This window comes from Rhinolophus sinicus, chromosome 16 (assembly GCF_057876585.1).
Source record: "Rhinolophus sinicus isolate RSI-liver-muscle chromosome 16, RSI-T2T, whole genome shotgun sequence".
Lineage (NCBI taxonomy): Eukaryota > Metazoa > Chordata > Mammalia > Chiroptera > Rhinolophidae > Rhinolophus > Rhinolophus sinicus.
The window spans coordinates 123,975,158-124,001,285 of record NC_142516.1 but is presented as its reverse complement, the minus strand read 5'-3'; the positions used below and the strand labels follow the sequence as shown (position 1 = coordinate 124,001,285).

The 26,128-nt window shown below is 39.8% G+C and overlaps 1 protein-coding gene across 14 annotated transcripts in view; it reads left to right on the top strand.

The window, feature by feature from the left end:
• Positions 1-18,122: 18,122 nt before the first annotated feature.
• Positions 18,123-26,128, top strand: part of TRMT9B (tRNA methyltransferase 9B (putative)) — a 51,985-nt gene continuing 43,979 nt past the window's right edge. For 4 of the 14 annotated variants that reach the window (XM_019750537.3, XM_088793397.1, XM_088793398.1 and 1 more), the window contains exon 1: positions 18,510-19,132. The gene's annotated coding sequence lies outside the window, so the exon portion shown is untranslated. Of the gene's footprint in view, positions 18,244-18,285; positions 18,451-18,506; positions 19,313-26,128 lie in introns of those variants that run through there. The other 10 variants (XM_074329707.2, XM_088793390.1, XM_088793392.1 and 7 more) reach the window with 7 other exon arrangements.

Below are 26,128 nucleotides of genomic sequence, written 5' to 3'. Positions count from 1 at the left end.
GCAAGTAAGTGCTTCAAATGTCATAATCTACGAGCTAGGAGATGAGAATTGAAAAGAAGAATCTGACCCTACACTGAATCCCTCCAACAGTTTCCACTTCGAGATCTTCACAGATGGATTAGACAAATGCATTTTAACATGTCCTTGCTGGAAATCATCTGACAAAAGCATCTCTGTGAAATTCCTGGAACCGTAAGACTAATAGACTTAAATATTGTTCTGCTTTCAGGTTTGAAGTCTCTTGGAACATTCAATTTAAGCTAGAACATTAAGTTTAGGCTTTTCAATCTTTTAGTTATGGGGTAGGAACTGACTGATAAGGACAGTGAGATGACAATGAAAATATACCAAAAGAGCCTTTTAGATTGTTTTTACTGTACTTTAGACGATCAGCATAGTCCCTTATGCTTGGCTCCCAAGGCAACCAATATAAGTAATCAGAACCCACTTGTGAATTCTCATCAACTGTGTGGTGAGGGCAAGGACCAGCAGGATGAGTAAGATGGCTTATTTGGGAATGCTTTCCCATTGTGGATTAGATATGTTCCATGATTGTTCTTAAAACATAAAAAGATAAATCACAAAAACTGAGATCTGAAAGTTGGGAAGACTAGGAACTGATTTTTATTGATCAAATTCTATGCATCAGGCACTAAACTAGGCACATCACATTTCATATCTCATGTAATCATCCAAACACCCATCAAGGTAGACAGTTTTACTAACTTGTTTATGGTACAAGCTTAATGTTTTTGTCCTTTAAAACTCCTCAGGTGTTATTTAGAGAGTGTAAATTCTGATCACCTGAGGGCCCAATGTTTGGTGATCTTAAGTTGGGGTGCAAGTGTAGAATATATTGGAGATGCTACAGCAAAACTCCTCTGCTTAAGATAAAGAAAAATAGAAGGGATAAGAAGGATAAAGGAAAAGAAGGTGAAGAAGAAGTTGTCTGAGAGACCATCCAAGGAGGAAAGGAAGGAAACCAAGAGGCTGGCCACTAAGAAGAGATGTCAGGAGGGAAAGAAATGTTTACGGGATTAAAGTAATAACAATTTACTTGCTAAATGTTTGTACTGTAAACCGTTTCCACTCCCCTTCCTACCCCTCCAAAACGCCTATTTTTAATAAAATCGACATCTGATTTGCTCTGTGAGTAAATATTCATTCTTGCTTCAAAGAGGGCATGGACTAAGCAAGGAAGCTGCCCAGTCCAGAGGGGTGGGGAGCAGCAACTCTTGAACTTCATAGAGTTGGGGCAGATGAGACCCTAAGAGTTTTAGTGACTTCCTCATGATATCACAGTTAGGAATTGGAGCCACGATTTGATACCAGATCTGTATGATCACAGAGTCCATTTCTCTTTTGTCGTCACTAGTGGTTCACTAACGTAGTCTCTGGGCCACCAAAAGCAGCAGCAACCTTGTGTGGGAACCTGTTAGAAATGCAAATTCTCTGGGCCCCACCTCAGACCCACTGAACCAAAACTTGGGGTAGAACCCAGCAACCTGTATTTTAACAAGCCCTCCAGCTGATTCTGATTCATACTCAAATTTGAGAACCGCTATTCTCCAGAATGGACTCTATACCATCCTGTCTCCCCCAAGGATTTAGGAACCATCAAGTTCAACTCCTTCATCTCACAAACAGAAAGCTAAGGTTCAGAAAAGTAAAATGACTTTTCCAAAGTTCAATAGCTAGTTTTTTGGTTTTTTTAAAAAAGCTGTAACTCGAACTCAGATTTTTAAAGTGTTCATCCAGTTAACTTTCCATAGTCTTGTCAAAGTCTCCAGATAACTCAATATTGACAAGTCCAATAGGAACTTCTCAATTCCATCTAACCAGGCCTCTTGACGTTGTTGTAAAGTTTGATCCCTCTTCCCTTCTTGAATCATTTTGATCACTTGGTTTTGATGATACCACCCTCTCCTGGTTTCCTCTGAGAAAGAGAAAAGTAGCTTCTGCCATGAGGAGCCAGCCTGAGGCTCAGGGTCAGGCCCTGGTGTTGCCAGCAGCTGGCCCTGCACTTGAAGCTGAGCCCTGGTGTTCTCCTCTTACACATAAACAATTTCATAGAACATCAACCTCAGATAAGGCCAGTCTGTGACCACTAGGCCTCGAAAGACAACAAAACAAAACAAAACCAAGGCTGCTTTCTAATGCTCTCTTAACACAGTCCTACACGTGAACATTGTCCAAACCTAAAAGATACCAACATCACCTTACCTGGCTAATCCAGGGAACTGCTGCTTCTTTATCAGTTACAGCTTTACCCTCACTCTAGTCTTTCCCTTCCCATAGATATATTCAGAAATCCAATCATAGAATGATCTTCTCTTCCTGATAGCATCCAATCCAGACCAAAGCCCTGCTTCACTGTCCCCAGGGAAATCAGAGACAATGAAATAAATAGGAAACTCACAAAAGAACTATGAAGCACAAAAGTTGTTCTACCTCCTTAACAGTTAGGAAAATACAAATTAAAAGAACAGTGACATTTTTAATCTAGAAAATTGGCAAAAAATTATCAAGATTTTTAATGTTCAGAATTGACAAACAGCACTGTAAGACACTGTAGTTGGGCCAGTAAATAAATAGGTGGAGTCTTTGTGGAAGATCATTGAGTACCGTCTATTAAGTTTTTAAATGTAATACACAGATATTCCACTTTTTACTTTCCAACCTGCAGATATACTCATACATGAGCATTAACAGAAAATCATGCAATGATTTTTTTATAGCATTTCAAAATAATAAATTCAGAAATAGTGTAAATCTCTATCAATAAAGAAATGGTTGGGTCAGCCCTGTGGCTCAGGTGGTTGGAGAGCCATGCTCCTAACGCAGAGGTTGCTGGTTGGATTCCCACATGGGCCAGTGAGCTGCGCCCTCTACAGCTAAGATTGTGAACAACAGCTATCCCTGGAGCTGGGCTGCCATGAGCAGCCAAAGGTTGGCGTGGGTTGCCATGGACAACCTACCACTGGTGACCCATTGCCTCAGCTGGGGGAGCACAGGGCTCATAATACCAGCATGGGCCAGGGAGCTGTGTCCTACACAACTAGACTGAGAGACAATGGGTTGAAAATAACCCAATTGAAAAATGGGCAGAGGACCTGGAGAGACATTTCTCCAAAGAGGACATACAAATGGCAAATAGACATATGAAAAAATGCTCAACATCACTAATCATCAGAGAAATGCAAATAAAAACCACAATGAGACATCACCTCACCCCAGTCAGAATGGCTATCATCAACAAGACAAATAGTAACAAGTGTTGGAGAGGCTGTGGAGAAAAAGGAACCCTTATACACTGTTGGTGGGAATGCAGACTGGTGCAGCCGTTATGGAAGGCAGTGTGGAGGGTCCTCAAAAAATTACGAATAGAATTACCATATGACCCAGCAATCCCTCTCCTGGGTAGCTACCCAAAAAATCTGAAAACATTTATACATAATGACACGTGTGCTCCAATGTTCATTGCAGCTTTGTTTACGGTGGCTAAGACATGGAAACAACCAAAATGTCCTTCGATAGATAAATGGATAAAGAAGTTGTGGTATATATACACAATGGAATACTATTCGGCGGTAAGAAAAGATGATATAGGAACATTTGTGACAACATGGATGGATCTTGAGAGTGTAATGGCTGAGTGAAATAAGTCAGACAGAAAAAGCAGAGAACCATGTGATTTCACTAATATGTGGTATATAAACCAAAAACAACAAAAGAACAAGACAAACAAATGAGAAACAGAAACTCATAGACACAGACAATAGTTTAGTGGTTACCAGAAAGTAAGGGGGGTGGGGGGTGGAAGATGAGGGTAAGGGGGATCAAATATATGAAAAGAGAACTGACTCTGGGTGGTGAACACACAATGGGATTTATAGATGATGTAATACAGAATTGTACACCTGAAATGTATGTAATTTTACTAACAATTGTCACCCCAATAAATTTAAAAAATAAATTAAAAAAAACCCACAAAAAAAACCAATGGGTTGAACCTGGAGTGTGAGGGGGGTGGGGGGAAGAGGCGGAAGAAAGGGGGAATATAAATGGTTAAATAAAACATAGGAAATCCACATGATAGATGTCATAGTAGCAGTTAAAGAAAATGAGGCAAATCTGTGTGTTTGGGTTAAAAGTGTTTTCGAGACAATTGTTGAATAAATGAAACAAGTTGTAGGGTAATATGTGCAATATGATAATATTTATGTAAACACTGCTCTCCATCATATCCGTATTGGCAAATACGTGTTGACAATTGCACAGAAGTCTACAGGAATAATGCACACCCTTAACAGAGACCACTTGGCGGAAGGACAATGCAGTTAGGGTGGGAAGGAGGTTGTGAAAAGGGTCTTTTTTCTTTTTTCTGTACATCTTCCTTATTGTTTAAACTTTAACTAAAATATACTTGAATAGAAACTATATTAATAAAATTAAAATGTAAATGCTTTCAATTTTTGTATAATATTTGGCAATAAATATATATTTTTACCTTTCAGGACATAATTTGGGGCTGTTCAGCACAATTAACAACCATGGTGGGCATTTCCAATGTTTTGCTAGGTTTTCTGAAATTAGATTGTGTATACTTTGCATAATGGTCATATCTTAATAATTAATTCCATCTAATTTTGATCACCTTACTCACATGATAACATATTTCTTGATTTTATAATTGGAAAATAGTTTGTGTTTTTTTTTTCTATTTATAGTACAAATTAATGAGCCTTCAGTAACAGTCAGCATCACTGATTGCCACCTCCCTAATTTCTCCCCAGATAATTATATCTCTATTTTTCCACCTTCAAACAAACATGAATTTGTGACCAATTATAGAAACCACAAGGAAAAAGGAATATATGATAGACAGACTCTATAAATGCTGTCTTTCCTGAAATAACGCAGCAGTATTGATTTAGAGCAGTTGAATCATTACCGTCTCTTCTGTAAATACTTCAGTCAGACAGAAATAGCGTATGAGAACTGAACCTCTTCCTGCTCAAAACTTCCGTGACTGCAGGGTATGTAGGGATCGTGAAAGACTTGAAATTGCAACAAAAGGAATTTAGGTTTTAAAGATAAATTTCCCATCTGTGAAAGTTATTAAATATTTGAAGAAATAATAAAACTCTGATAAATACCTATTCTAAAACAAATTGTACCTCTCTCCATCATCATCAATAGCCCTTTAGCCCCATGAACATTTTTTTAATGCCTCCTATGTGCCGAGTTTTGTGCCTGTCACTGGGAATTATAAAGGTAAATGAGACATGATCCTACACACAAAGAATTTATCAAACCTGTGGGAGAAATGAAATGCACTCATTCATTCATTCATTCATTCATTCATTCATTCATTCATGTATTGACAAGTACTGCTGAGTGCTAATAAATGCCAACCATTGGGCTGAGATTAGGGATGCAATGGTGAGCAATAGTCACCTATGATAGTGAAATAAGGAAATACAGTTCTATAACCGTGTAGAGTGGAGCAAGAATATTCTGCCTGTGATATGAAACAAAGCTTCATACAAGGGACATTTGAGCTGAGTTATATGTAGGGTTTTTACTTCGTAGAAAACATGGAAGGAGGGAATTTCAGGTTGAAGAAACAGTAGGAGCAAAGGGAAGAGAAACATGATAGTAGAGGATATATTGGCATAGTGCCTAAGTCATAAGTGAAACTCAATACATCATAAACACAATAGGATATTAGGTGCTAAAAAAACAAACCCCCAATCGCAATAGCTCATATCACATCACATCACAGGTAGCCTGCCACATGGAGATTCATGGACCTATGAAGCTAATCCTTCTGTCTTCCATATGTAGTGTGTGTGTGTGTGTGTGTGTGCGCGCCTGCGTGTGAGGTGTGTGGGGGGGGAGGTTATAGGGAACAAGGACCAGGACTAGAAGGGCATACATTACTTTTTATCCATATTCTATTGGCCAGAACTAAGTCACACAACATGGCCCCACTAAAGTGCAAAGGAGACTGGGCTGTGTAGTGCCCCCATGAGCAGGGGAGATAAATGGACCTGGTTTGTTAACTATTTACTATTTCAATTATTGATACACTTGACATAATCACCATCATGTATATGCAAGCAAATATTGAATAACTATTTTGCAAGATCATGTGCTGGACTCTGGAAATGCAAGAAATTATAGACTATATTGAAGGAGCTTATAATTTAGAAACAGATCAGGACTTATCATGAGAGAAATAACACAATGTAATACATGGTAAGTGCCAACATACAGAGCAACAGTTTATATAGCCTTAGTTCATGACTCATCTAACATTACTAAGAAAAAGCAGAAATAATGTTTTCTGGATATCCTTACATAGCTTTAAGGTAGGCTTATAGCGTCCCCCAAGCACAGAGACAAATGCATAGTATTGCCCTTTGAAAATGCAGAGCTGCAAGAGAAAAAATTGAAGAATTTGAATAGAGAGAAGTGTTTGCTCTCTGAGGGAAGATGCAATTCATACAGCTGTCATGGTGATTTATTCAGTGAAGCTTCTGAAGGAAGTTACTTGATCTCCTGACGAGGAAAAAAAAGCTCTTGACATTTTATTGCATCATTAAGAATATTGGTGTTAGAGTTAGAACCAAAACATTTCAAGTCACAACCCCACAATTTATTGGCTTTGGGCAAGTTACTTAACCTCCCTTAAGCTCAGTTTCCCCATGTGTTTTTTTCAAAAAGGATAATATTAACAAAAACAACAATAATAGTAATAATGCCTCGGCTCTCCTGAGGATTATATGAGTTAATGCATCATTGTACTTTGTCCAACATCCAACATTGTACTTTATCTGACATGATAAATATTTTTTAAATGAAATATTATGATAGTGTTAAAATCAGTGTTTTTGGAGATTACTTAACAACATGATATGTTGCACAAAAATACAATTTAAAATAAAAACAGATGTAACGTCATCCCAATTTTGGTTTTAAAAATATTAAGCACATTAACACAGACGGTAAGGAAATGAACCAAAATGTTAAAAATGGTGTCTTGAAGTGATACAATTATGGATTGTTTTCTTTTTCACACAATTCTGAATATTCAGATGTTTTTGGAGAAAACATTTGGTTCTTTCATAGGTACTCTATTATCTCAAAAATTCCTTACATATTTTAAATTTTGTATGCACACCTAATTGCTTTATTAACATGATGTGATTCTTTTATATTATTTTCTCAAAAAGACAAGAAGACTTTCCTGAGGAAACTCTTTGTTTCACTCTTGTGTTAGAATAATTGGCCAGCAACATTAAACATTAATCTGCTGAAAAGCAAATAATTGTATTTTTCTCCTAGATTTTTTTTTCTCTCAGTCAATAGTAAAAAGCTAAGATACCTTTTAAAATCCTTGTTTTCCCCCTTTTTTCTCTAACATGCACCTGGATCCTTAATCAATACATGTTGGAATTCCAAATAATTTCTAATGTAAAATTTCACTAACAGCTGAACATGACAAACAGAGATATAGAACTCCAGCATTCCAAACCATTTCAGACAGACTTTCTTTAAAGCTGGAGTTAACCTATACTGAATTTATACATGTACTGTAGTTTATAAATTTAGGTGTAAATAGAATTTTTGAAAAACAAATGTTCATTTTTATTGTCATGTAAGATGGCTTTCTCTTTTGCACAAACATTTCTTCAATAAAGAAATGTTAACCCTTGTGCAAAGAAAACTCTTTTAACATACATTCAGTTTGGATATAGGGAAATTGTGCTTGACATTTCTCTTAAATTGTTCTCTTCAGGACCAGCCCGGTGGCTCAGGTGGTTGGAGGCCCGTGCTCCTAACTCCGAAGGCTGCCAGTTTGATTCCCACATGGGCCAGTGGGCTCTCAACCACAAGGCTGCCAGTTCAACTCCTCAAGTCCTGCAAGGAATGGTGGTCTCCATCCCCTGCAACTAAGATTGAATGTGGCACCTTGAGCTGAGCTGCCGCTGAGCTCCAGGATGGCTCATTTGGTTGGAGCGCGGGCTCTCAACCACAAGGTTGCCCGTTGGATTCCTCGACTTCCGCAAGGGATGGTGGCCTGCGCCCCCTGCAACTAGCAATGGCAACTGGACCTGGAGCTGAGCTGCGCCCTCCACAGCTAAGACTGAAAGGACAATAACTTGACTTGGAAAAAAGTCCTGGAGGTACACACTGTTCCCCAATAGAGTCCTGTTCCCCTTCCCCAATAAAATCATTTTTAAAAAAATTGTTCTCTTCAGGTTATACTGATTTAATTTCTGATCAGATAGAACTGAGCTCATGAGGGAAAACTACCTATATTACATCCTATATTACATTATACTTGCCTGTATGTGGCTGCAATAGTAAGTGTGGAGAAGATTTTGCCTTGGAGAATGAAAGAGCCACTGTCCAAATGATGGATGAGTTTGCTTCTGCAATAATAGAAAATGAACAGGCCAAGGATTTTCCTACCTGTCTGCCCTTTGGCAGTGACTTCATCCTCTGGGTCATTTCACTTGCGATCTTCCCCTTAGGAAGGCATTTTCTTCTGTTTTGTTATTCTTGTTGGGTAATGGCTGTTTATTTTGCTTTTAGACAAAAACAAAACAACTTCTCCCCAAGCCCAAACACCCTTATCTGGCCTTTTGTGGCAAATTTGATTGCTCAATTAGATTTTTCTTAATGCTTTTAATCACCTTCCTACTGATTATCTTCATTTGCTTATTTTCTTTCCTTTCCTTCTTTCATGTTAAATGGGCAAAAAGTACAAATTCCAGATCAGCAGGTATGAGCACAGTCTTATGCCAAATCAAGGATGCTATTGTCCCTGATTATGTCTGTCCAAGTTCTTCGTGGTCTCTAAGGCATAATCCCTCTTCTGGTCTCAGCTGAACTCCTCAAGTAATGGCATGAAACCAATCCTTAAACCCTTTCCCATCTTAGTTTATATCTTGGCTTGACTACTATTTCCAAACATAACCATAATACAGAAGATGAAACCATCTGGAGAAGAAAAGAGAAACAAGAGTTGCAAAGGCTGTGTTGTGAAAATACCTGCCTCATTCCTTGTACAAACACCTGAAGAGACTCTGTGTTCTGCCATTTCTCAACATCCTTTGTCAACACCACATCAAAGGATCCCAGCCCTGGAAGGACTGAGGTATCTCTGAGAAGTGTGACCTCCTCTCTGATGTAGGATTCTCTCTGTAAAAATCAGCAATAAGTGAGCTGGCCTCTTGGTCTGCCTGTCAAGAGACAAAAAACTATACTTCTTGAGGAAGCCCTGCTTTCAGGCAGTTTAAACTTTAGAAATCTCTTCCTCTTTGTTGAGGCTAAATGTTCTTTGTAACTTGGTTTCGCTGGTCCAAGTCTGTCCCCTGGAGCCTCTCAGAATAAGCCTCTTTCCTCCTCCATATTGTAAGTTCTTCCTAAATTCTTCACATGATTTAAATAGAAGCTACTATCAACTGTTAACTCCATATTCAATTCTTTGAAATCCAGCTTGGAAAACAGGAACCTTGTATTCAATATTTAGATCACAAATGAATAAGATAAAGAAGGCACCAAATCCCTTCTTCGTTTTACAACTTTCTAAATCCAAGCAAAATTGCTTTTTGTTTTAAGAACTATGAGGGACCTCAGTGATCATGTAACCCATCTCCCTCACTTTTCAGGTAAATAACCTAAGATTCAGAGATCTTGGTTGAGATCAGGTTCTTCTGGTAACACATATTAATATCCAATCTTAAATACTAATTTATTCTATTTTTTCAGAATTTTCACCTCCTACACGTTTTAAAATATCATCAGGGAAAAATAAAAACAACCACTTTAAAATTTACCCTCCATTTTCCCCAGAATACCAAATATCTAGGACACACACACACACACACACACACACTCAAACACACACTTGTGCATGCGCATGTGTGCACAAGTGCTCACATGTGCAGACATGCACACACAACATAAAGTGAACCTACTTCTCCTTTTTTCCTAGGTCTGACTTTTACATTAACTCAAGATTACCATTACCAAGGTGGATGCAATCAAGATACTTAGCCAAGGAGCAGACATTTGACTTTATAACTTACAAACAGCATGTACTACTACAAGTAACTTAGCTACAATATAAGATGAGGTACATATGGCTGTGTCATTGACATAGCCATGAATAGTTTTTTGGTACATGAATGCTGTGGTTATTGTGACTTCTATACTTAAAACAACTGGACTTAATTGCAATGCTGCACTTGAAAATGTAAATCATATTTAAAAAAGAAGAGTAAGAGGGCTTTCCATGTGTTGATATGCTTCTCACATGTTGATTGGTAAAAAGGATATAGTAAGAATAAAATCCATGAGGATAGAGTTATGGCTAAAAATAGGGATATGCTTTGCTCCAAAATTACATATAGTCTCTTTTTCTTTAACAACAACAAAAAAAGAATATAAAAATAAAAATTCCATCATCTAGAGAAAACCACTGTTAACATTTTGGTATATTTGTCCAGTATTTTCCCCCTACATATATGTAAATGTGCAGTATTTACAAAATAGTGATCAAAAAGCTTTTTCAAGTAATGTATTGTTTTCTAGGTCATTAAATTGTTTTCAAAATCACGGCTCTCTATTTTTCTACATGCTAGATGTTCAGGCTTTTTTATATAACATATGCTCTGCTGTTGGAATTTTTTAGTCTTTCTTTCCCTACCATGACAAATAAGGTCATCTTCCCCATTTCCTGCAAATTCCAAGTGAAAAACAAACACATACAAGAAAAAAAAAAAATAAGACCTGAGATTTTGTATCTGAGAGTGCTTCTTGAAAAAGAATTATGTAATAGCACTATTGGAAAAAAAAAAGGTAAAATAAAATAAATCAGAAGACATGTATCACTTTCTGTTCCAGCAAAAAGCTGACTCCAAAAATTATAGGATCACAAGTAGAAGGTGATGAAAGAACAACATGGCAGACATGAAGAGAAAAGGACAGGATGATCCAAGATGGCAGAGTAGATAAATACTGTGCCTGCATCCCTCCATTAACACATTAAAATTACAGCTAAATTATAGATCAACCTGGAGAACCATCTGAAGGCTAGTCAAACAGAAGTCCTACAACTGAAAATACAAAGAAACTATGTTGAGACTGATAGGAGGGGCAGAGATGCAGAACAGGCCCCAAAACTCCATGTGGCAGTTGAGAGTCAGGAGGGTTATCTTGACCATGGATACCCCTGGAGGAGCCAGGGACCCCAGCCCCACACCAGGCTCCCCAGCCCAGAGTACTGGTGTTGGGGAGAGGAGGTCCCACAATATCTGGCTGTGAAAAGCAGTGCAGATTCTGACCATCCAGGTGGGATGGAAGGCAGAGGGAAACCCAGACATCCTCTTAAATGGCTTAGACTCACTCGCTTGGAAGCACTCACCCTGGGCTCTGGTGGAGAATGGTGACTCAGCGGTGTTGGAGGCATACAGGGGCAAACTGAGGTGTGTGGCGTTGGGGCAAGGGCTGAAGGACAGTCACCATTTTCCCTCTGAGGGGTCCTCCTCTTGTGTAGCTGGCTGGTGGGTTCCTCTTTCTTGTGTTGCACTCTCCCCCACGACAGCCAAATTTGAATCTGATTGGTCTGGTGAGCTCTGCTATTCCACCCTGCTGACTCACTGGGATCCCACCCCACCTAACTCTTCCAATGCCAGAGGCACTTTCTCCACACGAGCAGCCACCCCCCATCCCCCACCCCGCACACGCATTGCACACTTTCATGGAAAACTGTCAGAGTCTGGCAGGCCCTAGGTGGGTCGTGACTGACCTTGGTGTGCTCTGAGAATTTTGCTGAGTAGCTCCAGGCTCAGCACTAGCACTAAACAAGAATTTACATTAACCTGGTGACCACAACTCTATCCAATCTAGTGACTCCCTGAAAGACCCTGCTTCAACCAACTTGTGTACCACACGAGGCTTTATCAGAAGCTGAACCTTGCAGGAGCCAGCAGGAGGCAGCAAGCCATGGGGTGTCCTGGATTTTTGCAGAGCTACCCCAGGCCCAGCACCATCCTTGGTTGGTGGCAGCCATCCTCAGTTCCCAGTGTGGCCTCTCCCAAGCACCTTCAGGTATAGCATAGGCAGCAAACAATTGCAGATTGCTTTGCAGCTATTACCAGGTAGTCCCTGGCCAGTCACAGGCAGTGGTTCACCTGGGCTTGCACTGGAGCCCCTCCCAAGAGGTCCTAGAACCAACATACCTGGAGGTTGGCTTTAGACCACAGCAGAGCACCACCCAATTAACCCCACAAGCAGCATACACAAAGGGCGGTCTCAACAGGCACCAGAGCCAGCTGGGGTGAATCCCACTCAGTGAGGCAAGCCCCCCCATACAGTAGCCCATAAGCTGTGGATATGGGAAACCCCACAGCCAATCAGCCTGAGTGTCAATCCCACCCACTGATATGCCAATAGTAATCAAGGCTTCACAGTAACACAATCCATACAAAAGACACTCCTGAAGCACCTGAAGCAGATGACCAGGGAGACTGCCAGGGCCACACAGGAAACTGTGTCACCCTGCACTACCCTCTGTGCCATTTTCTTATTTCCTCTCCATCTCTGTAGCTATTTGAGTATTGCTTCTGCAGCCTTCTCTCTCTCTCTCTCTCTTTTCTTTTCTTTTTTGGTTATAGCAACACGTAGCTCAGTGCTGACTCTTTTTAAAAATAATTTTATGTTTTATGTGTATAGCATAGTGGACATTTATATAATTTAAGAAGTGATCCCCTAACTAGTCTAGTACCCACCTGGCACTATATGTAGTAATTACCATATTATTGATTATATTCCCTATGCTTTACTTTACATCCCCATGACTATTTTGTAACTACCAATTTGTATTTCTCAATCCCTTCACCTTATTCACTCTGTCTCCCAACCCCCTCCAATCTATCACCCCAACAAATCTAGTACCCATCTGACACCATATATAGTTATTATAATACTATTGACTATATTCCTTATGCTGTATCCTACATCCTCATGACTACTTTGTAGCAACCAGTTTGTACTGCTTAATCCCTTCCCCTTTCTTTACCCACACCCCCAAACCTCCTCCCATCTGGCAACCATTAAAATGTTTTCTGTATCTATGAGTTTGTTTCTGTTTTGTTTGTTTATTTTGTTGTTTAAGTTCCACATATAAGCAAAATCACATTGCATCTGTCTTTTTCTGACACTCCACTCAGCACAATTCCCTCCAGGTCCATCCATGCTGCTGCAAATGGCAGGAACCCATTCCCTTCCACGGCAAAAAAAACACAATACTCTATTTTATTTTCAGCAAACATCATAAACTGTAAGAAACAGGGATAATGGACTTGTGCTGGTGAGAACAGCAAAGAATTAGTGTGTATTGGAACTTTTGCCATAAAGTAAAGAATGTTCTTGGTAATGCTACTAAGACAAGAATTTACATGTTGTCATGCTGGCAAAGGAAACAGGATGCCTTTGGAGATAGATGACCTGTGGATTTTTGGTGATGGAAACTAAAGCAGACAGCTTAAGTGGCAGTGTGCTGAGATAAGCGTGTGAGGAACTACCCACTGTGTATTTTACTCAATACTGCGCAATGCAGAAAGTGTCATGCAGTCACATGTTAGAAGTAGATGGCTATGTTCCTTCAACAAAAACTTATTTAACACTTCCATACGCACAGCTCTTAGCTAGACTCTGAGGGTACAAAGATGAACCCCACACCTGTGTCCCCTGTAGGAGAGATAGGGGACACATGAACTCTCATGACATTCTGTAACTTTCCTTCCAGATGCCTGTTTCATTTTTGAATTGCACATTTTATTTGTGATACTTGTGATTATTTGATTAATGTCTGTCATCACACGAGACCATAAGTTCCATAAGGGTAGGTATGTTATTTGGTTTGTTCACTATTGTTTTCCTAGCACAGTGCCTGGCACATAATATATGTTCAGTGAGTACTTGTTGAATACATAAATGAATGGATCAAAAATGCACCAAGATATTATCATGCCACACTAGTTAAAAATCACTCAAAAATATGGAATGACTTTGAAAGGAGGAGAAATGCGGATAAAAGCACAGCAATATTTTTTAAAGTCTCCATTATAGTAAAAATAGATTAGCACCCAAATTAGTTAAATAGCCAGTACCTAGACCAGGGCTTTATATAATAGATGGTCAAAGTTGAAATGAATGAAATCATTACAAAAACATCATGCAGCACATTTTGAGGCTTATAGAAATACATGCAAATTCACAAATTTAAATATATGCATTGAGCACTAACTACGTGCCGAAAACTATGATAGGCAATGAGGATAAAATAAATAAGATAATGGACAAAAGCCCTAGGAAAATAACATCCATGAATTTCTACTTAAACACCATAATTTAGGAAACTAGAGGTGTGGAGTATAGGGCTGCACAAACTGGAGAAATCTTATGATCTTTTTGGGCCCATAGAGATAAGGTAGGTTGGGGCCAGGCTGTGATGGGCGCTCACTCCTGTTTTATGGTATTTGTGGTATTTAATAAGCAAAGGACAGCTGGTAATGGACCTCAAGCAGAAGGGGCATGAAATAATTTGGTTTTAGCATTTACTGATCATATTTTTCTTCCATATTTCCATTAAATAAATGGTTAAAAATAATAGCTGCTGAATTCTAGACATAATTTTCATAATGTCTGAGGAAAACAATGTTACTTTTGTGGAAAAAGATTTTGCTACCAAAAAAATGTCAATTGGAAAATGTGAGTTGATTTTTAAAAATTTGTTTTCAGATAACATCTCTAAAAAGAAGGTATCTCTTCCGTTTTATTAAGAGGAAAGACCACTAAAAGGATAGAGCCATGGACAGGATAGTTACAGTTGTATTTCCTGTCATGGCAGTGTTATAGGTAATCATGTTATCATATGGTTGTGTTCATTCAGGTTATAAGGAGGAGAAACCAGTTGTCTACACTGATATTACTTTATTATGAAACTATAAAGGAAGTAAGGAAGAACAAGGAATAGTCTCCCCAGCCATAAGCAACTCAGAAGATGCTGGAAGATCAACAAGGAAACACAACAGCCCCAGGTAACATGGTAGGATGAGCTTCTCAGTCATCAGGGCATCCATCACTCCTACAGTATGACTCCGTCTCAGTTTATGCATGTGGCTCAATTTAACTGTCTTCTGCTGCGGCAGTTAACAGAGTGGGTAAGAACTCAGGTTCTGCAGCACTCACTGCCTGGGTTCAAATCCAGGCCTTGCCTGTAAGACACTTGGGAAGAGATCTCATCATCTCTATCCAATACAGTACATGCGTATCTGGCCGCATTCTTCCAGCTGCTGACTTGTAGGCCACAGGACAAACTGGATAGCTCTTTTGGATGGGAACAAATCCTTGGCTGAGTTAGGCACATGATGGAAAGTATGGCACCCTATGGGTAAGGGACTACTGTCACTGTGTTTCTCAGAAGGGAGCAGGGCAAGTACTCAGAGAACCATGGCCTGCCATCTGCTCTGCAAGAGGTGTATGCCAGACAGTTAAACAGTAAAGGCACTGAGTTGACTAAGTGACATAATAATCATATATAATAATATAACGTAAAGGATATATTTCTGCATTATATATTATACAATATATTATTGCATAATAATACATAATACATACTATATTATATAATATAGAACTATGTTATAATAATAAAGGCATTTAACTAAGCAATATAAAATGAAGTCAAGTGTAAGTTTAGAAACAAACAGAACACTTGTTCAATGTTCAGTGGTCTAATTTCTGTTGAGACCATCGCTAACACACTTCATAATTAACTACAAGAGAAAATCTACTGTTTCTATATGGACACTACTTATTAACAATAATCTTATGTGTGGCATCGCTGACATACTTGTAGTGTTTCCTGTTTCAATACAAAATGTCCATTCTAACAAGCTAAGTTAAGAAATATCATAGGATTGGTTACATCTACCTGAGAGTAAAAATTATTTAAAATTTTTTTCATGAAAATCGTCAAAGATCACAAATAAGGGGATAATAACACAATACTGGTAACCCGCCCCGCCCCCCTTACACCTACTTCACATCAGCAACTGCCAGTGCTTGACAGTCATACTTGATCTGTCTTCCCTCTGTTTGCTGAGAAATGAAAATGAAATTCTCAACTACAAAAAGAACATAAATGTTAAAAAGTTCAGCTTTGAGGAGAAAATTCTATGCTTTCAAGTGTACAAATTTTTCTCTACAACACACTTTTCTTTCCATTCGCTCAGCCCTTCCCCAAATTCCGTTAGTGGCCATGGCAATGCCTCTTATGGTTGCCTTAAAGAAAATCATCTCTTTCTTTTTTCCCTGCCTCCAAACAAAGAAATGGTCATTCAAGCTCACAGCCTTCTAGGGATACCACAGATCCGCCTTAGCCAGTCTGGGAAATCCCAGAAAACGTATGCACATATTTTTAAATTTGTTTTTTATATAGGAGAGTTGCAAAGCTCCTATCCGATTCTCACATGGGCCTACTACCTACAAAAGGTTAAGAGCCTCTGCCTCCGCATATCCTGAAAGCATAGAAAACATACTTTCTCACTTCCATTCATTAGCCAATTCTCCACATCAAAATCTGGCACCTGTCACCACCTCCAGGATGCCTTCCTTGATCATCTACCCTATAACTCATTTCCCTCATGTTTTCCTGCAGAGTTTAAACCAAGCTTTCATATTTATTACATTCTGTTGAGTTCCCCTTGACTTGACAAGTATTTATTAGTCATCTACTATGTACCAGGCACTATACTATACTCATGTAGGTGTGCTTTGTCTCCTATTGCACTGTTAGAAGAGGGCAAGGAACATCACAGTATCCAGTACGTATCCTGTATCCAAGGATGTATGGCAGTTGCAGCTCCATTGAATGGAAACAAAAATGAAGGAGCAGTGCTACTTCTGTGGGCTGGCATTCAGCTCCAGGAGAACATATAAAACTAGGTTCATGATTGTTTTTCTTTTTAAATGCAAAAAGGAGACGTTTATAGAAAAAGGAAATGTCAATTTAATTATCCTGAGTACAGGTAAAGATAGCCAAGCAAAGTTTCCCTACCCTATACCAATACACTGTGGCACTAGAAAATTATTCCAGAATCACAAACTATATATATATGCTAATCCCCACCCCTTTTAGCACACTTTACATACGTACACCAGTGTCTATGTGAGGCATATACCATGTTTCCCGGAAAATAAGACCTAGCCGTACAATCAGCTCTAATGTGTCTTTTGGAGCAAAAATTAATAGAAGACCCGGTCTTATTTTACTATAATGTAAGACCGGGTATAATATAATATAATATAATATAATATAATATAATATAATATATTATCATACTGGGTTTAATATAATAAATATAATAAATATAATACAATAAACATAATATAATACAATTTAATATTAATATAATATAAAGCCGGGTCTTATATTAATTTTTGCTCCAAAAGACGCATTAGAGCTGACTGTCGCGCTAGGTCTTATTTCCAGGGAAACAGGGTAGTTGTAGATGGGTCCGCATAACAAACAACTCAGCATGAAGTCCTCCCATCCCCAAGGAGTCAGGAGCATCAATCTCACACACAAAGGGCAGCAGAGCAGTTACAAAATATGCTAATTTTTCAATATTAGGCACTAGCATCTTTTAAAGTACACAGGCCATCGATGATTATTGAGTTGTTTAATAATAGAGGTTGAAGATTATCATCCTAAGGACTTGTCAGAAAGTAGTTAACCCTTCTGTTACAGAAGTAGTGGGGCGGGAGGGGGGATTCTGTTTCCAACTTTAGGTGGAACACTCTAACCTAAATTCCACCCCTCATGATAGAGGGTACCTTGATGGGGCTAGTTTTGCAAAACTTTAACAGATTAAGCATCTTGTTTTAGTGAAAAGATCTGGAGAGTCTAAGGTAAGCAGTGGCACCTTGGACTTAACCCCCTTGATGTTCGGTTATCCCATTACCTAATGGGGACATTTCCCTGGAAGTAGGTGGTTGCAAGGATCAAATGAGAAAAGACGCGCTAAAGCGTCACGTTGTTGACCCCAGGTACTGTGTTGCTGCGCTCCGGGCGAGCCAGGTGTACTCGCCTTGGCGTCCTCTCCCTCGTAGGACCCGCCACGCCAGGAGGACAGACGAGAAGAGCGCGGGGAGGAGGTAGGAAGGTCACCCCTATCCCGCGGCAGAGCCTCACTTCCCGGGCACGTTTGGGCGGGGCGTTCCGACAGACTAAGCGAGGAGGCGACACTCCCCGGGCTCCGCTCCACGCCCACCGCCCCTCCGCGGCTGTCCGCCCTCCTGGCCCGAAGGCGCTGCAGCTCCGGGTTCCTGAACTGCCCGAGCCCTTGCGCCGCCTCCGGAGAGGTGAGGGCGGGTCGGGGAGGCGGGAGTGGAAATGGGGGCAGATAGCCGCGTTCTCTGGGCCGCGGGCAGTCGCCTGGCTGCTGTCGCGGCGGCCACCCGAAGGCCCCCCGCAAGCCCCAGGAGCGGTGTTTCCCGCGCGGGGCGCGCCCTGAGAAGGGCGGGCGAAGCCGGGATCCGGCTGCGGCGGGAGGAGGAGCTTCCAGAGCCGTGGCCAGAAAGGCCTCCGGGGGCCTGGCTGTAACTTCTCTTTGGAAGCCCGGACACGCTCCGGGGCGCACGCGCGCTCCCACTCGGGCACGCGCGTCCTCGGCTCTCCGCTCCCCCGCGCGCTCTCCGTCAATTTTTTCCAATTGCTTTCATTCTCACACTCTAAAATAGGTCAAGGGGTGGAAGTTACACCTGGTACAACCCCCGGTTCTGATGCAAAAGCAATTTTTTCTCCGCGGATCCGGGAAAGCATTGCAACTATTCAGTTTGGTGGCGCTTCCCGCCCCCATACCGTGCAGAACGCGCGACGACAGTGGCTCTAACAATGGTCTGCAGAGGGGAGTGGCGGGAAGCCTCTTATACAGCCTAGTTCTGCGGGCTCTGCGCCTCCCGCCCTCCGCCGACAGGGAGGAGAGGGCGCGACAGGTCGCTTTGCGCGCGCGCGCGTGCCTGCGACTGGGGTCTGACCGCCTGGGTGAGTTCCTGTGTTTTCTCTGTCATTCCAGCCCCCGGGGGTGACCTGTTTACCTTGAAAACTTAGACGTGATCAAAACAGGCGAGCCGGCCCTGCGGTAAGGGACTGCGGAATGTGCTTCAGTGTACATCGGATAAATCAGAACTCTGAGCTGCTGGGGACATGTTTAGTGTCTTAAAGGTGAAAATGAATTTGTTTTCATGGAGTACACACATATCTTTGCCTTTAGAAGCTACCGTTTGGGAATGGATTTTTAACTAGCAGGAGACGTGAACTAAGATAACGTGAAGTCAGAAGTTTGTCAGAATATTTGTTTAGTTGATCTGAAAGAATTTACTGAAATAGTCAAAGCGGATGACAAAAGTACAATTTAAGAAGGAATATCAACATGGGATGATAGGATTTGTATAATGTTTGCTATATGTATGGGGTTGGTTTTTTGTTTTTTGATATTACCTGGGTTCTTTGTGAGAAATGTTACAAGTATACCGTGCTGTATGTAGGAAGATGGTAAGGCTGTAAACATCAATGTACGAAGCTTTATGTATCAGTCGGTGCACATGCATTTAAATGTTCATGGAACATTTTGTGTGGGCAAAGAGCCAGAACATATCTATCGTTTTGAGGTTAAGGTTATTGACAATATTACAGGTAATGATTGACGTTTAACCCCTTGTTTCAGTGGCTTAAAAGTACTATTATTCATGTGACTCATGAGCCTATTGAATCCTTGGATGTTGCTGGCTAATAAATGGTTAATTTGTTTTAAAGTTTAAAGAAGGGAGGACTGTAGGTTTCTGTCCTTGACACGTGGTTTACAATGCAGTGTAAAGGACTCTGCCTTAGTGAGGGAGGCTTTAGAGTAGTTCACAGGGGAGGATTATTTGAGAAGAATGAAAATGACACCCAGATACCCATGAATTGCACATAACTTCTTCTAAAGGAGACGTTGGCAAGTTGGAAAGTATCTCCTCCCTAGGGAAACTGCTAGAGAGCTGCTTTATGCCTGCATTTGGTCAGATTTGAGAAGAGTACTCTCTATAGACTCTTCTCTTAATCCAAAAGAAATCCTAGTTCTAGAAAGATTCAAGTGATGTTCTTTGGAAAGAATTTGTCCTCTTGTGTGTGTGTCTTAACAGCTAAAGCACCAAAGCAGTTCAAAGGTTTTAATAAAATTTCACTTATCAGAAGGATGTGAAATTAAAAATACTGTCTGCGTGGTTAACTCTGCCTTAAAATGGAGGGGCAGGAGGACTGTCCCAATCAATCTTAAATCTCTGATTATGTGTATCTTCTAAAGCCAAACCTTACTGAGGAGTAAGAGGACTGTAAAGGCATTAATATTTAGAGTATTTCTGATAGGTGGATATGTGAATATTTGTATGCATTTCTCTTGTAAAGAATTTATATGCACCTTTTAGAGAGCTGGTTTCCAAATCTGAAACACATTATGAGGGCTCTATCCCTGCTTTGAAGAAGGAACAAAAGGCTGGACAAGCTTTGCAATATACAGGATCTTAATGTTGAGAAAAAAATGCATCTAAATCCTGTGTTTACTGCATTTGCTATTCCAAATTGTATTTTAAATAGGAATTGAGTGAAGCACTCATTGTAATTTAGCCCTTGGTATAATGCATCGTTGAGATGAGGCTGTCAGCACTTGTTTGTGCAGTCTTGTGTTTTACTCATAAATTAGGAAGCGTTCTGAGAAGAGAGGCATGAAAGTATTAAGATACTGGAGATTTATTTAAGGACAGACTGAAGGAACCAAATGTCAAGCCTGATTCTAGCATAGTTTGGTCCCTGGCAGAGCTGAAAATATAGAGGTGCTAAATGACCCGTTGAATGTCCTTCACCTTTTGTGATTCTCTTCTCTTGATGTCATAAGAGAAAACATAGTATAGACCTCTGGCTAAGAGATCGCCAAGAGGACTTGACATCGTTCACTTTGCATACTACTTCCCACCCAGAGAAACTTCCAGTCACTCGAGAAAAGGAATTTAGAATTTGTACTCCCATCACCTGGAGTGAATTCCAACTGAGCCATTTCCTAGTCTATGAAATGGGAGAATGATACTTCCTAAGGTGGTTGTGAGGAGCAAATGGAATAATTGGTGTAAAATGCTGAGTACAATGTTGGCACATTGTAAACAGTCTTGTAAGGAGAAAGTTCTCGACTTAAGTATTACTATCTCAAGGGGGCTTCAGAGAGGCTGTTGCCTAATTGACTGTAAATGGGTCAGTTCCCTGTGCTGGTACATTTATTATGTTCTTATAATATATACTAGACTCTTAGTAGTCAGTGTCCTTTGGGAGTTAGAGGCTCAAACTTGCATCTCCTCCACCTTAGAAAGGTCTTTGGTTAAAGAAGTTACCTGTGGTGTCTTTGGAGATGATGAGATTTAAACATTTAATTGACTAGTTTCTGTTAATGCCATGAGAAGTCGGCCCTCATAAAATACTAGTAATTCCTCGCTTTCCCATAGACAGAAAAGGTAGAGAGCATCTATCATTATGGAGAAATGGAGTATTTGGTCTTTGGAGAGGAAGCAGCAATAACATTCATTCAGTTTTTCAATCGTTCAGCATTGCCAAGGCACCCAAGAAGCCTTTGGGATGCAATAGCAAGACAAACAACCCTGACTCCTCATGGAATTCAGGTCTGCTAGTAATACATAGGTAAACCTATAATTATGCCTGTACTATGTACTAGGCAGGAAACTGTCACAGGGAGAAATGGGGAATTTGACCTGTGGGGAGGGAGGTCAGGAATGCTTGAGGTGGTGACGGAAGGTCCTTGGGGAAGGAAAAGCATTTAATGCCAAGTGAACAGCACCTGTAAACTCTACATATGCTGAGCGTGTGTGCTGATGGGGAGGCCTGTGGAGAGAACAGTATTTTGAAGAAGGAAGCAGTGTGTGAATGAGGCTGAAACAGTAGGCCTGGGCTGTGACACACATTTTCTTTTATGTTAAGGATTGTAGTCTCAGTAGAACTCTTCATTTCTTTGTGCTTTTTTTCAGACTACTCTATTGAATTATAAAAAGGATATTTATAGTCACTTTTTTAGCTGATCAGAACCTAAACCAGTATTTACCATAATTGACTAGTTTGTCAGCTCTTTGCATTATTAATTGTTTGACTTTAAAACCATTTGGATTAATTTCCTTTTTTTAATCTGACAGATTTTTATTTAAAATACATATTTTCAGCTACTATCCACATGTATGTATATATATGTAAATATATACATATATATGTATATGTATATGTACATACTATTTGTAGGATAGCTGAAAATACACAAAATAGGTATATTTATCCAGTTTGACTCTGCGTGTTTATTCTAGAGCCATAGGGACTGATTCACTTCCCGAGTCTGTAGTTGAGAACCCCTGAGCCCTGCTCTATGAAGCTATGACATAGGCCCTACAAGGCAGTGAGTCACGAGAAACAGAGATCACCCTTGGTGGGTTGCTCTCTGGAAACATCCAGGCAAGGTCAAGTGAGGAGTTTGTTATATGATCTTGTTCACCATATGAGTATGTGTGGTTTTAGTCCCTGTTTGTTATTCCCTGTTTCCTTCTCACTTTGTTTCTTTTTCCTTTCTCTCTCCCCTCTTTGTTATTTTTCCTTTAATGCTTTTTTTTCTCTTTCTCTCCAGGGGTCCCCATGATTACTTTTCAGCCTTTATAATTATGCTTTGGCCTCAACCCCAGGCCCAAAAGAGTGTTGGCCCTGGTTTGGGTAGTTCTGGATAGTAAGGTCTGTGACCTTCTTCCTGTTCTTTAAGGTGTACCCATATATCATAGATAGGCACAACCTTTTTCCCTTTCGAGGTTCTCCCCAGGCATTACCTGCTATTTTGTGCATTGAATACTCTTGTCTCTCTCTTCTCTTTCTTGTGTCAGTCAGGTTGCTGATACAGAAACTATCCAGTTACTTTAAGCAGGAAGGGGCTTCATGTGGGAATTAGGTGCTCACAAGAAGGTTGGAAGGGAAGGCTGCAACCTAAAGAAGAGAGGATGCAGGCTGAGCTCAAGGGATGAATCCCAGACAGGATGCTGAACCAGCCTCCAGTGCTACCGCCATCACTTATCACAGTATGGCGGCTGGGAATCAGAGCCATCACTGGAGCTGCTGACATCAAGAGCACACTGTTTGAGCTGTGTTCCAGTGATGAGAGAAGCGGCTGCAAAGTGCCTCTTCCTTCAAGGAAGCTAGTGACTTAACACTGCTACCAGTAACAAAAACAAGCTAGCCAACATCTTCCATAGATACCCTCCACCTCGCTTCTCATTCAGGTCACTTCATTGGTAGAATCTAATCTGCCCAGAATCCTAGCTGCAAGGGAGTCTGGGAAATGTAATTTATAGCTTTCCAGCTTCAGAGATAAAGGAATGCATAATTGAAGGGGACTGGAATGAATGCTGAGTGATACCCCATCATGTCTAACACTTAACTAGAGACTTAGCTAGAATATTTCATTCAAAGCTGGTAGATGATGTATTGTAAGAATCAAAAAAAGATCTTGTTGCTAACCAATTTCCATTTCAAACAGATAGATATTATAGACATTACAGTTGAAATTGCTGGAAAAAGCATCAAGCAAATAAATAACTAAAAATTACCAAGTGTGTGCCTCTGCATATTGTTCTATTTGATTGTAAAATATTCCTTTGTATTGGTTTAATAATCAAGGTAAAATATCAGGAAAGTAATTTTTAAAATAGTCCTCCCCACCAGACTTCCAGATAGCCTACCTGTTTGATGAATTGCAATACAAAGGAAGAACTCAGCAGAGTCTGATCAGAGAAATAATAACCTCTGATAGGCTAGTTCTTTCATTAGATGAATTATCTATGCATTTGTGTTTCTACCTAATCTTTTTTGCTCTATATCTTCAATGGTGCTTTTTAAAGGATTACAGAGATAGAAATGACATAGTAATTGGAGATTAAATTAGGAGTGTGCTTGAATTCACTCTAATCACTTATTTCATACTCTGGCGCTGGTCAGATTCCTTTATTGCAAACTATTAAAGTAGACATGATTGGATATCTACTGTTGCTAAGTAATCAATTATCATTTATTTGCACTGAGAAATTACATTAGCACATCTAGGAATTAATCTTGATTATTGAATGAAATCATTTTATGTTTGCCTCTGATATTTAGAACTGGAAAATGAGCGAAAAGCAGCTGAAACAAATGGAGTTACTAAGTAAATTTGTCAGTCTTTACATATATTTTTAAAATTTTAAACATGTATTTTTAAATTGATTTTTACATCTCTAAAGGGAAGATTCGTTCAAATATCTTCTCTGGTAGGTAATGAAATCATTTAAATGCAGAATTACATTTAATATATTTAATTTAGTTAACATATTAATAGTGTGTAAACACTATAATATGAGTGTGTTCTTTTGGGTCCAGTGGTGACACCAAGAGTTTAGCCACCAAAAATAAACACGTCAAAATAAAAACAGTCCTCATGCTCTGTAAATGCAGCTTCAAGATAAATCTACTGTTTTCTATCTCAAGCCCCCACTAGGCTGTGATTCCTAAAACCCACTTATATAGTGTATTCTTAGGAGGAAACTGCTTGAATCTAATATTGTATTATTTGATTAATTGTAAGGGAAAGTAAGTAGTGTTAATCTTTCTATGTTATAATACACACTAATGATCGCTCTAATTCCAGCTTCTCCCCCCTTCCCAGCCCAATTTTTCTCTTTCGTTCATATTCAAGTAAACATTCAGGAGAAAAACCTGGCTTTTCTTTCTGGATCGTAAGAGTGTGCAGCTCTGTGGAGCTTCGAGGAATATTAAGTTGTAGGACCCAACTCCTTTTATGGATTGAAAATCAAAATGATCTTTTGATTTGCTAAGTGTATTATGAACTAGAAGAATATCTGAAATTGCTCCCTGGTTAGATCATCGATGTATCAAGTTGAAGTGGGGAGATGAGTAGAGAGAGCATGAGTTTTTGGTATAATTTTTGAAAGCAAAATTTGAGGAGAACCAAGCAAGACTAGTATTTGAACGTCCTTGAATTATTTGTTCATTCACTGACTCAAGAAGTGGATATTAAGAACCTCGGTTGTACTGGGATTGGTACCAAGTGCTAAAGATATATGGCTCTGACCTTGAGAGGCTGATGGTCTGGGGACGTAGCCGTAAAAGATTATGGTAACATGGGACTTTCATCATGAGTATGGAGAACAGTGGCTTTTTCAGAGAAAGTGGTGTGTTCTCCCATGGCGAGGTAAAAGGTGGAGTTAATTGAAACATAAATATATTTCTGACTTCAAAGTACATCTGATATTTTAAACAATGACAAAAAGGCAGCCAAGAAAGGCAAAAACTGGCAACTGTCTAAGATTATGTCTTTTATGTGCTCCCTTTAGTCCGAAGAAATAGTTACTTGTGAGCTTGTCGAAAGTTAGAGGGTTTTAGTGTTTACAGAAATAATGAGTTTATCAGAAAAGAGGACTGCTTTCAATGTTCAGAAAGTAATCAGTAATCTTTAAAAAATTTAAGGAGGGCAGCAAGGAAAGGGGGACCTCAACCCTATTGAGGAACTTCATTTCTATGGCCACAAGAAATTGAATTCAATTCCAAGAACAAAGGCTTGGAAGCAAATTTTCCCTCAGAGCTTCTAAATGACAGCTCAGCCTGGGGGATATCTTGGTTTCAGCCTTGTCATACCCTGAGCAGAAATCCCCGCCATGTTGTGCCAAATTTCTGACCTACAGAATTGTGAGCAAATAAAGGCATGTTGTTTTCAGTTTAAAAAAAAAAAAAAAATCTGAGCCCATAACATTGTACAGGACATTGAGTTTATAATTAGAGTGATTTGAGAAAATGCCGGCACATTCTGAACGTTAAGACCTTTGCAAATGCAGATGGCAATGCAATGATTTTTGCAATTATGGAATGCATCTAGGGTGACTACGTGACTTATTGTTCAATCTGGGACACTTTTGAGAGTGA